Here is a 10918-nt window from a genome sequence, read left to right as displayed (position 1 = left end):
TCTTTCCCTGTAATCATTCTTTTTTTCCTGCATTGCTGTTAGAGCTGTTGAGCAGCTTTAGATTTCTCCCTCAGATGGATGAAGAGTGCAACACTTCAGGTGGGGTTTGTTGCTTGGTTCCAGTAATGAGCATAGCTGAGGGTGTGTATCTGCAGTTTCCTTTGACTTCACCAGAAAGGTCTCCAGAGGAATGGGAAACATTCACCCCATTGCTGTTTTTTGCGGAAGCTCTGGCAGATCCGTGCAGAAACATTGCTACAGCCTCCTTGCTGCAGCATGAGTAATGTGACAACACCGAAATCAGAACCATTCTGACAGCACCTAGCGAACGAGGGAAATGTGTGGGAAGGTACTGGCAAAGATTAAAATGGTGTAGTATGTGTGTTAATTTCTAGACAAAACTGATTGAGGTAGGAGAGCCTGAGAAGAGGTGTCCTTGGCCTGTAATTCAGCATTTAAGAAAAGTTCTTACTGTTATGAATGGTTCTAGTAGGCTGTGTACACCTTCAGTACACAGTGCAAGAGACAAATGAAACAGACCTGCTGTCTGGGCTCTTCTGCCTCCTGTGAGTTACTGCCTGGTGTACCCAGCCTGAGCCCCTTGTGCTGCCCAGCAGCCCAGGAACTGGGATGCTCTCACTGTTATCCATGCTGCTGTCTGAAGGAAGAGCTGCCTCCTCACAGACTGTAGGCAATGTGGGTGGCTGGTGCGCTGGCATGTTTTCATATCCAGGCTCAAGTCCTCCATAGTTAGGAGAAACCTATCTTTACAGCCCAAGAATTTGTACCAGCCAGTCTCATGTCCAAGCAGATCCTGTAACTGCCCTGACATACAAGTATGCTATAGGCCAAAGCAAACTACTTCAAGAAGTATAGTGACTCAAACCCACAGTCTGGCTGAATTTAGGGAGGTGGGGTGGAAGGGGATGTTGTACCCGTGGGCCTCCAGAGACACTTCAGACATGGGGATCAGATGGTTGTGGATGTGAGCTGATGTTAGTTAATACCCTCAAGTGCTGCTGCATCTCTTTACTTTTTGAGTTATTTTTCTTGTCTAGCCTCACAGCAGGGGTTAACGCCAACTTCATTCCTGATAGCCACTAGCAGTTAAAAAAAAGTGACGGTATCCGGGGTGCAGGACATGGATGCCTCTGCATATGCAGAGAAGCTACTAATTTGCAGCCAATTCTGTGGAAAACAGGAGAGGTGTGATACAGGAGAGCAAGGAGGCTGGCAATGAAGAGCAGTTACACCAAAGCGCTGAGCAGCCTTTGTGGTTGGAGCTGCGGGTGCCTGCGGTGGATGGCTGCACCGGACGGCTGCGTGGAATGCAGCTTTGCTTGTCCAGGCCCAGCAGAGCCAGGGCAGGATGAAGGAAGGGAGCAGTTCTGTTGGCAACCAGTGATGGGTCTGTCCTGAGTCCTTTCTGTCTTTCCCAGTTCCAGCTGGATGGATGTTTCCAAACACCATTTAACAGCTTGTGTCCACAGGGACTGGCAGGGGTGTTAATGCTCTTATTCTGCTGTGCTCTCTTTTGTACAGGGAGGTAGGAGAGGGCATCCTGCTTGGACCCTCAGCTATCCATGCAGTGGGGCTGGGGCCAACCTTGCTTTTCCTCACTGGTTGGAGGTGGAGGCTGCTCTTGGATTCCTGTGGGAGCAGGGGTCTGCAGTGCTAGCACCAGCAGAGAGACCCCCAACTTGGGCCCTCATCACTGCAGAGCCTGGCAAAGGGAAAGGGACAGAAAAAGAGACCTTGGCTCTTCTCCCTCCCCAGCTGAAATGGCTGAGGGGCTGCCAAGTGCTGTGGAGCAGGGAGAAGAAAGACAGCGTTCATGGGAGCTGCGTGACTGAGCTATTGGGCTGGGAGCCAGGCACGTCAGCACCTGATGGGCCAGCTCGAGGAGGGGCTTCTCACTCCTTGCCTTCTCCAGAGGAGCCCTTTCAAGCGATCCTGGTGTAGTGAGGTCTCTCCTGCCGTGCTGCCCTGTCTTTCCTGGGCTGAGCTGTTCCCTGCATTGCACTGGCACAGTGTGCTGAGGGAAGTCTTTCCCCAGGAGCCTGGCTCCTGCACTGCTGCCCTGGACCATGCTGGCTGAGACAGCTGCCCAGGGTCCCTCTTGTGTTCTCCAGCCTCCACCTTCTGGAAGCAGCCCTGGGGTCCCTTGCCCATCTGTGCAGACCCTGCAAACAAGCAGCCCCCAGTCGTGTGCTGTCCGGGTAGAGGCTGCATGGATGTTTCCCAGTGAGAAGTGCAGGGCTGGGGCTGTGGGGCAATTCCTGGGGCTGTGGACAGTCATCCCCTCTCACAGTAGATCCTCGTGCATTCTGCAGGCAGGCTCCAGCCTCCTTCCTCCAAAAGCCACTGCATAGAAGAGCCTTTGTGCAGCCTTTTTGGAGAGGTGCCTGGTACCTGCTGAGGGAGATTTTCCCTTCCCGTTGAACAGATGCCTGGCTATGGCTGGGCCATATGGTGTTTTGATCTCACCCCTCTTCCCAGCACAGCCTCTCCTCCAGCCCTACAAGCAGGTGAGATTGCTCAGAGCTCTGCTCCCTGGGGACAGCTCCCTGAAGCTCTGGGAGCTGCCAAGGGTCCAGCACAGGGAGCAGTACTGCTGGTCTGTGCCTGGAGCATGTCCCTCTGGGAGGTGCCACCCAGTCAGGGTGGTCTTGGCCCTGGGTCACCATTCCAGGAGGGGTTTGGCTGTGCTCAGGGGTTCTCAAGCTGGCCCAGGCTATGATGAAGGTGCAGCATGAGGTGGGGGTGAGCTGGTGGCACTTCAGATCTTGAGTCAAGGATGCTTCTGTCATTCTGTGGACATCAGTCAGGCTGGGATGAAATCTGGCTCTGCCTGCTGGCCATGAGTCTGTGTCAGAGCCAGAGTCTCTGTGGCTGGATTCATGCTCTTATCCTGTAAGCCCTATTCCTGCAACAGCTGGCACATCCCAGCTGGCTCATCCAGGAGCCTCTTTGCTCCTTTTCCCACTCAAGTCGGGTTTATTGGGTGGATGATTGCCCTAGGCTGAGCGTCAATAGCTGTGCTCACTGTAGGGCCCTGTGAATTTGGGACATGCAGGGTTGGGAAGAGAGGAGCTGATGGCTTTGCTGTTTGCCAGCATGTTGCAAGGCACAAGGCCAGCCCTCTTCCTGGCTGGGCTGCAAGCTCTTCTGCTCTTCTGGCTTTTCCCATGGATTCAGGGCTTATCCCACTCCTCCTGTGGCTGCTCTGCTGATTTGTGCTCCAGCTCCCAGTGCTGCTGTGCTTCCACTCACACTGCTGTCAGCTTGGCTGCCTGGGTGCACTTTTGTCATGGGGTGCTTGGGCAGCATCCAATTTCATCATTGTTAGGGTGTGAAACCCCCTGTTCCCCTCTTCCCTGCCCTGCTCAGTCCTGTGCAGCCAGGAGGGACGATGCCTGCAGAGCTGCCTGGCTGCCCTGGCTGGGACAGCGCCAGCGGTGATGCTGTGCCTGGCTGGGATGCTCTGTGCTGTGCTCTGTCCTTGGCAGTCTTCCACTATGGAGATTACTGAGGCACAGGATGGGATCCCAATACCCTGTGCTGGTGCAGAACAGAGGAGCTGGTGCTGCCCCAGGTGCTCTGACAAGGACCAGCCATTTCCATCCACATAACAGAGACTATAGCACAACCACCATCAGCCCACTCTGGGATATTTTTAGGCCTGGCTGTGCTGATGAGGGAGAGATGACAGGCTCACTCCACATCCGGACCACGCGATGCCTCTCCCAGCTGCAGCTGCCTGGTGCAATGGGAGGAGCGTGGGCTATTGCTGCAGGAAAGGCAGCACTGACCAGGTGCTGTGGCTATGGGATTGCTGGGAGCATCTACTGGTGCAGGATACCACCATCCTTCTCCCTCTGTACGCATGCAGCTTCACTGCACTTGAGAGAGCAGGTTAGTGAATGCCCTAGATCTCATTGGCACTTGACCTTGAGGGATGTTTCCTGGCTTGTGAAGGAGAAGGAGGAGGGAATCTGAGTAGATGATGCTGTGGGTCTGAAGCATGGGCCACAACATGCTTGCACATGGTCGCTTGCTATTGCAGAAATGAGGAGTCCCTTCAGCTGAGAAGTTATGCTTTTCTGCAAGGCTTGAGGCTTGGAAGGTGGTATCGAAGAAGAAGCCAAAGCTTCCCCTTTTTGGCAGAGCCCTGGGTGGGGCTGCAGCTAGCAGAGTGAAAGGAGTGGTGAGTTGGAGGACAGGAGACCTGGGGCAGGAACCTGTCCCGCATGGCCAGGCTTGTATGCAGCTGGGAATGCCTGGTAGGAAGCAGGTGCTTGATGCTCTGGGCACATGCAATGACACAGCACTGCTGCGAGGTGACTGCTTGAGCCTTGGTTGTGTCCTGAGTGCTGGCAGAGGGGGAAACTGTCCAACGCTTCCAGCAGTGCCAGGGTCTGGGTCAGAGGGGAGCTGGGCTGGGGCAGGCTGCTCTGTCCAGCTTCACATGAGGGTTCACATGCTAACCCAGATGGTTTGTAGGTGCTGGACTCTGAACACAGGACTTGTCTGGATGGCTGTGCAAATCAGCGGTGCTAATCTACCCCATCCACCAGGAACCAGTCTGTCAGGGAGGATGGCATTGGTACCAACACCTTGCTGTGGTTACCTTCCCCCGTCCCTGCCTTGGAAGGACCAGTTGGGACTACAGGTGCAAACCTCTCTCAGCTGCCCGCTGAGCCCTGGCAAGTTTCAGCCCTGAGCAGCTGCTTCTGCCTGGCCCTGTGGACCTGCCAGCATCTTCCAGCATAGCAGTGGTTTAGGTGATGGCTGCCTCAGCAGGGCCCCTGCCAGCCCAGTGCCCCGTGCAAGCTGCTCTTGTGCCCACAGGTGAAGCATCTCCACCAGCAGCACCAGCACCTCCTCCCATGACCTTGCCAGTGACTGGCAGGGTTAGAGTTGCCTGGTGCTTTCCCTTTCCTCCCACTGCTTCTCATTGCATCACCGTGCTACCTGCCATCTCCTTGGTCCCTTTGCCAAGCATCATACTTGCCCTGGTCTTAGGTGAGCAGACAGTGGAATGCTGCCAAGAGCACCCTGAGAGGTGTTGATGTCCCTTGGTGCATCACAGAGGAGTTTGCGAGGGGACACTCACCCACGCAGGGGTGCAGCCTGTGGATCTGCAGGCAAGACATGCCTTGGGAATTACTTACCACAGCAGTGTGGCCAACCATTTCCTCGGGGCACATGCAGAAGAGATCAGAGTGAGGCAAATGGGGAAGGTTTGTAAATCTGAAGTGGAGACTGACTCTGGCACTCATACTGCTGTGCTTATACTGTGGGTTTTGGCATCAGGTCACTTGGGCACATGTGGGAGAGACAAGCACAAGCAACAGAACTGGTTGCTGGTGTCTTACTTGGGTTCAGAGGCTGCAGTTCACCAGGCACCAGGGAGCAGTGGAGGTAAGACAGGGTTCAGGTTGAACAGGCTGACAAGGGGAGCCCATGGCCACATGGCTCCATCACCAGAACAGGCCACCTGAAGGTGCACAGGGGTTGCTTGCTCCAGTGCAAGTAATTAGGTACTGAAGCTCCAGGCTGGAAATGAGGCATTCTCCTGGGTAAAGGGCTGGAGATGAGCACTGCTGCAGGCAGTGTAATGCCACGGAGCCAGCTCAGGCTGTCGTACCTGCTTTTAGAGAGAGATGTGCATGAGCTGGAAGAGCAGGTGAAGAAGACTGTCCTCAGGCTGAGCCTTCCGCACCCTCCCCACTGCCTTCTCCAGCATGCAGGAATCAGTCCTGGCCTCCCCTTTGCTGCTGGAGCTGTTTGGACAGGTGATCAGGAGAGGTGAACCTGAGGATGTGTACGGGTCAGGGCAAAACAGCAAGCACATCCATGCAGCAGCCTTTCTTCATGCCCGAGCCACAGATGTCAAAAAAATAAAGCTGAGACCATCTAATCTTACGTGCGAGCAGCTGTGTGGTGAGGATGGCTGCCTCTGCAGCCTTCTGTGAGCATGCTGTACTTAATTTCAGGCTAAAGTTTTTCCCATCTTCAACTCCTCACCTTTGGCTTCTGCACTTCCCTCTGCCTGTAGCAGAGCTCCATTTCCCCTGGCAAGGAGGAGACCCTCTCCTGGAGCAGTGGAGTAGCCTGCACTCCTCCCATCTCACATTTGTGCATTTCCAAGCCTTGGGTTGGTTTTTTGTTTGTTTGTTTGTTTTTTGGGGTTTTTTTTGGTGGTGTTGCTGCTCCTTGGGATTTCTCTGCCTGTTCTGAAGTTTGGAGAGCTGGACTAGACATCAAGTTGGCTTTGCCAGAGCTGTAGCTCTGCTTGGAAATCCGGTCTGTGCCCCTCTGACTCATGGCTCTCAGGGCCGAAGTGCTGTGCTGCAGGCTCATCACAGCAGTCGTGTGGGGACAGCTCCCTTTTTCAGCTTTTTTTCCTAATTCCACCTCCTACCCTCACTTTCTGGGAGAACCTCCACCCTGTGGTACAGCCTGTCTTCTCTGTTCCCAAGAACCTTCCTTTGCAGCTCATCACTGTGCTGTGGGTTGTTATCATTTTCCCAGGCCATTCAGCTCATGCTGTAGCAGCAAGCAGCCTGTTCAGTATTTTATCAGCCCCAAATGGAAGCCTTCGTCTTGTCACCCAGGCAAGATTTTAAGAACTAATAAATGGCACTGGACCAGGAAATGGTTGCTGAGGGTCTAGATACACTCTCCATTGTTGAAGTCTCCCCATTAAGACTTGGCTCACTGACATACCTTAGAATGTAGTTGTTAATGCATGTAGTTGTTAATCAATTGTGAGCCTTATTAATTCTTTATAATACACCCTTTTAATTAAAACCATACAGCATTGTTAATGGCAGTGGATAAGGCGAAGTGTGCTCTACAGATGCTCCTGTTCTCACCAGCCAGACCTTTCCTTTTGCCTAGCCTAGAGAGGGATTTCCCTGTGAGGACTGTGCTGTGTAACAGACTCAGGATGCCCTTAGCTGTGCTTTCCCCTCCCCAGCAGCAGTCTGGGGCTCTCTGCTGTTTCTCTGCTCATTGCTTTGGCTCTTTGAATTATACTGGCCACCTACCAGTTGACCATTTGTTAAAAATCAACACGTGTGTTTAGGAGAGCTTGTGATTATGTCATCAAATATTTGCAAATTACTTGGGCATGTGGCATGAGTGTGGCTAGTTTGGGAGCTGCAGCCTCTCGTTGTGCCACTGCTCTGCCAGATTCCCTCTTCTCTGTAACAGCACGTGAGATGGAGTCACTCCTGCCATTCTCATTTGAGCGGAGGCAGCGGCTGGATGGTACCTGCCTTCTTCGCCTGACTCTCTATTTTTATGGCATAAAAGTGCATGGGGCAATGTTTGTCTGGAGGATTCAAGATGAGCCCATCGAGGGTCATAGCCGTCACAGCTCTAACCATCTCTAAAATTCAGGTTTATTCAGCACTTATCTCAGAAACTCAAGGGCAGCAGGCTGGTTGTGTGCTCCTGGCTTCGTGAGGCAGCACGGCCACAACTGGAGCTGGACTCCTTCCAGGTTCCCGCAGCACCGACATGAAGAACATACTGTGATGATGGTGTGTGGGCTGGGCGAGATTACCCATTTCACTCCCAGGTCTCAGGTAGGCTTCACCGTGGGGGTTCTGGGGAGAGACTATTTCAGCTGGTTTCTTTAAGGGGTAGAATTAAAGATGGAGCTTCTACCTAGCCTATTATTTTTAAGAGGCTGTTTTCATGGTGCTCAGCCCAGTGAATAGTCAGTGCACCAGATTCCACAATGACTGCTTTTACTCAGAACAGATTGGGTAAAATGTTAAAAGGCATTGCAAATTATTTCCCAAACCTCACATTCAAACCAGCCTGGATGCCAGGAACCACCGCTTGGTTCTGTGCTCTCCTTTCACAGCACCCACTGCAAGCCAGGACATCTGCTCCTGGACAGCTTGCCGGGGCTCAGCAAGCCTTGCTCCCGCCTGCCAGGCTCAGCTCCCTAAACCCCCCCCCAAATGCAGTACCCCTCTTCCCTGTGGTGCCTGCAGCAGTGTGATGAGAAGAGGAGGCACTGACTGCCTGGGTAAAACAACTGCTGGCCAGAGGGAAATCCCACTGGATTCTGCCTGCAGTCCTCAGGTCCCCAGAGGACCTGCAGGCATGGTGCCCTGTGTCCTGCTCACTGTGGATATAAACACACCTTTTCAGATGGATTTGCAGTGCTGCTGGAGAAGCAGCCATGACATCCATGAATCTGGAACAGGGAGTGAGAGAGGGAGGTGTGTGGGAGTGGAGGTGTCCCCAGCCACTCAACTCCATCCATCAGGGTCCTGCATGTGGAGCTGAGATGCATGCTGGCCAGCGCAGGCAGTTCTAACCTGCCAGCAGCAGGTCTGGAAAATATTTAGGATAATCCTGCCTGAATGCTTACCCTGATGCTATAGCAGAAGGGACCAGTGCATCCCTTTAAGACAGAAAATACAAAAAAGCAGATTTAATCCCTATGTCAAAGCATTAGGGAGGCTCATTGTGGGATTCTATGTCTTGAAAAGGATTCAGGAAAATCAGAGAGGCTGTGTAGAGCAGAAATGCAAAAATGGCTTGAGGGTGGGAGGAAAAGCCTGGCAGAAAGAGAATTAAGCGACTCAGTATATTTAGCTTATCAGAAAGACGGATGAGAGGGGGTTTGCTTGTAGCATATGTGTAGTGTCACAAAGAGAAAATGCCAGGCTCTGAAAGGCTCTTTAATCAAGCAGAAGGCAGAACAAAATGGTATGTCTGCAAGCTGAAGCCAGACGCAGGGAGGTGGGATGCTCTTCTGAACGTGAGGGACTCCTGAAACACACCCAGAAAGGTGGGAGTCTCCAATGCTTGTCTTCAAATCAAGCCTACCTCCTCTCTTGGAAACTATGCGTGAACCAAACGTAGCGTATTGGGATTACTGCGAGGAGATGAACCGCTGAGCAGCGTCCTGGCCAGCTGCTCGCACTCACACAGCCACCTGTCAGGCAGGACCATTGGCTTACTTCATCTGAGGAAGACCCTGGGAAACCTGGTCCAGTCTGGCAGAGCGCTTGGGAAGCCAACTGGACAGGCTCCAGGTGTCTACCTTCACCCGTAGTGGTAAGTGTGGCTCTTTGCTGTTGAAAACATCTGGAGGGTGGCAGAATTTTTGAACCAAGTTCAGATTGTTTTAGCTTGTTTAGTGTGGGCCTGCTGCTGATGCTGTTTAACATTTGTTAGAGTAGCCAGAGCACCAGAAATGTGAAGTGTTCTCCACAGACTGATCATGTTCTGATCCTGAGTTTAAGAACAATGCATAATGATTGTGTCTGATGAAACAAGTTCAGCCAGAGAGATAAGATGAAATACAAGTGTGTTACAGTCCAGATTGCATTTCCCAAGCCTGTGCATCAGCAGAGGTAATCTCCATCTAGTTATTACTGGAAAGAGATCTTTGCAGTGGTATTTAATGGTATCTAATTAATAATAAAATACCATGTTAATTAGTATCAGGTCTGATTTGATGACATGTAATTTGGGGGTAAGGATTACAGTGTGAGTATTAGAATGAATTTTTTATAGGGTAGAGAGGCAAAATGAGATTAGGAGTCTCACTGTGGAGGAAGCCTGGAGGCTGACGTGTGTGTGTTTGGCATCCAATGTAGATAGTTGCAGCATAACTTTATTTACTGGTGGGAAAAGAACCCGTGGCTGTTATTTACATGTCACTCCATATAATGTGCGGCTCAGCCACCATGAAAGAAAAAAACAGGCAGATGTTAGTTCAGTGGGAACGCCCCATGGTGCTCAGTACCATGCATGAAGAGCATTTGCAGAGCAATTTTGGCATGTCCCAGGCAGGCTTCTTTCAGAGGAAGAGCAGAAGGAAGCTTTGCTGATGGTCATTCTGGTGTGCCCAAGCCATGCCCAGTCCAACATGAGCATCCCAAGCAGCATGCAGCATTGATGAGGGGATGTTGGGGTATGACCCCTCTCTGCCTGCTCTGAGCAGGGACTGGTCCCAGCTGTCATGTATTACCTGCTAACACAGTCACCAGCTGTGTCCTCTATCAGAGCTTTTTTCACCCAGTGCAGTGTTGCTGCAGGAAATGCTCTGCAGGCACGTGGGCAGCCATGGGCTAAGTGGGACGACTACAGGTGTTTTTTATTGAGCAGGATGGGTCGCAGCTCTTGCCCTATCATTTGGCCAGTTTAGCTTTGAAAGCTCCAGAGCATTCTGGAAAGTGGCACAGCAATATGATAGGATTTAATCAGACTTAATTATTCCCCTGCTGTCCATCTCCTAGCAACATCCAGCTTGACATCTGCCTGCGAATCAAACGTGTAAGCTAAGCAGGAACATGTTCAGGCTGAAGTCCTGCTACTTGAACCAAATCACTCCACTAATCATTGCCTTAATTCTTCTCGTGGCTGTCAGACAGCTGTCGGGTGCTAGTACCTGATTCTCGAAGATACACAGAACTCACCTCCTGATTTTTTTCCAGGCTGGCAAGAAGTATGATTTCATCCTGGGCTCCTTCCAGCATGCTGACACCTGATAACAGGGGTAGAGTTTCCTGACTGACAAACGCGGGCTCAGGAGCAAGCCCCAGCCTTGTCGCTATCTGACTTTGTGCTGTAGGTCCCTGTTTATCTCATCATTGAAATCAGATCACCTGCTATGCCTGCACACCACAGGGTTCAAACGCTGAGCAGTACAGTCGGGGCGCTTTAGGTGAGGTTTGGGGACAGTCAGAGCAGATGTGGTGCCGTGGCAGCAGTCACTGCAGGCAGCTCCGTGTCGCTGGGACAAGGTGGGTTGAGGCAAGGAGAAGAGATCCAGCTTTTGAGGATGGAGGGTTGAAAAGGCTAAGGGAGGAGCAGGCATAAAGCAAGTGTTTGTAAAGTAGAACTGTGCTCCAGCCAGACACGATGTGATGCAGGATTC

This window comes from Acanthisitta chloris, unplaced genomic scaffold (genome assembly GCF_000695815.1).
Source record: "Acanthisitta chloris isolate BGI_N310 unplaced genomic scaffold, ASM69581v1 scaffold23511, whole genome shotgun sequence".
Classification (NCBI taxonomy): domain Eukaryota; kingdom Metazoa; phylum Chordata; class Aves; order Passeriformes; family Acanthisittidae; genus Acanthisitta; species Acanthisitta chloris.
Note: the sequence above shows the minus strand (reverse complement) of the source record.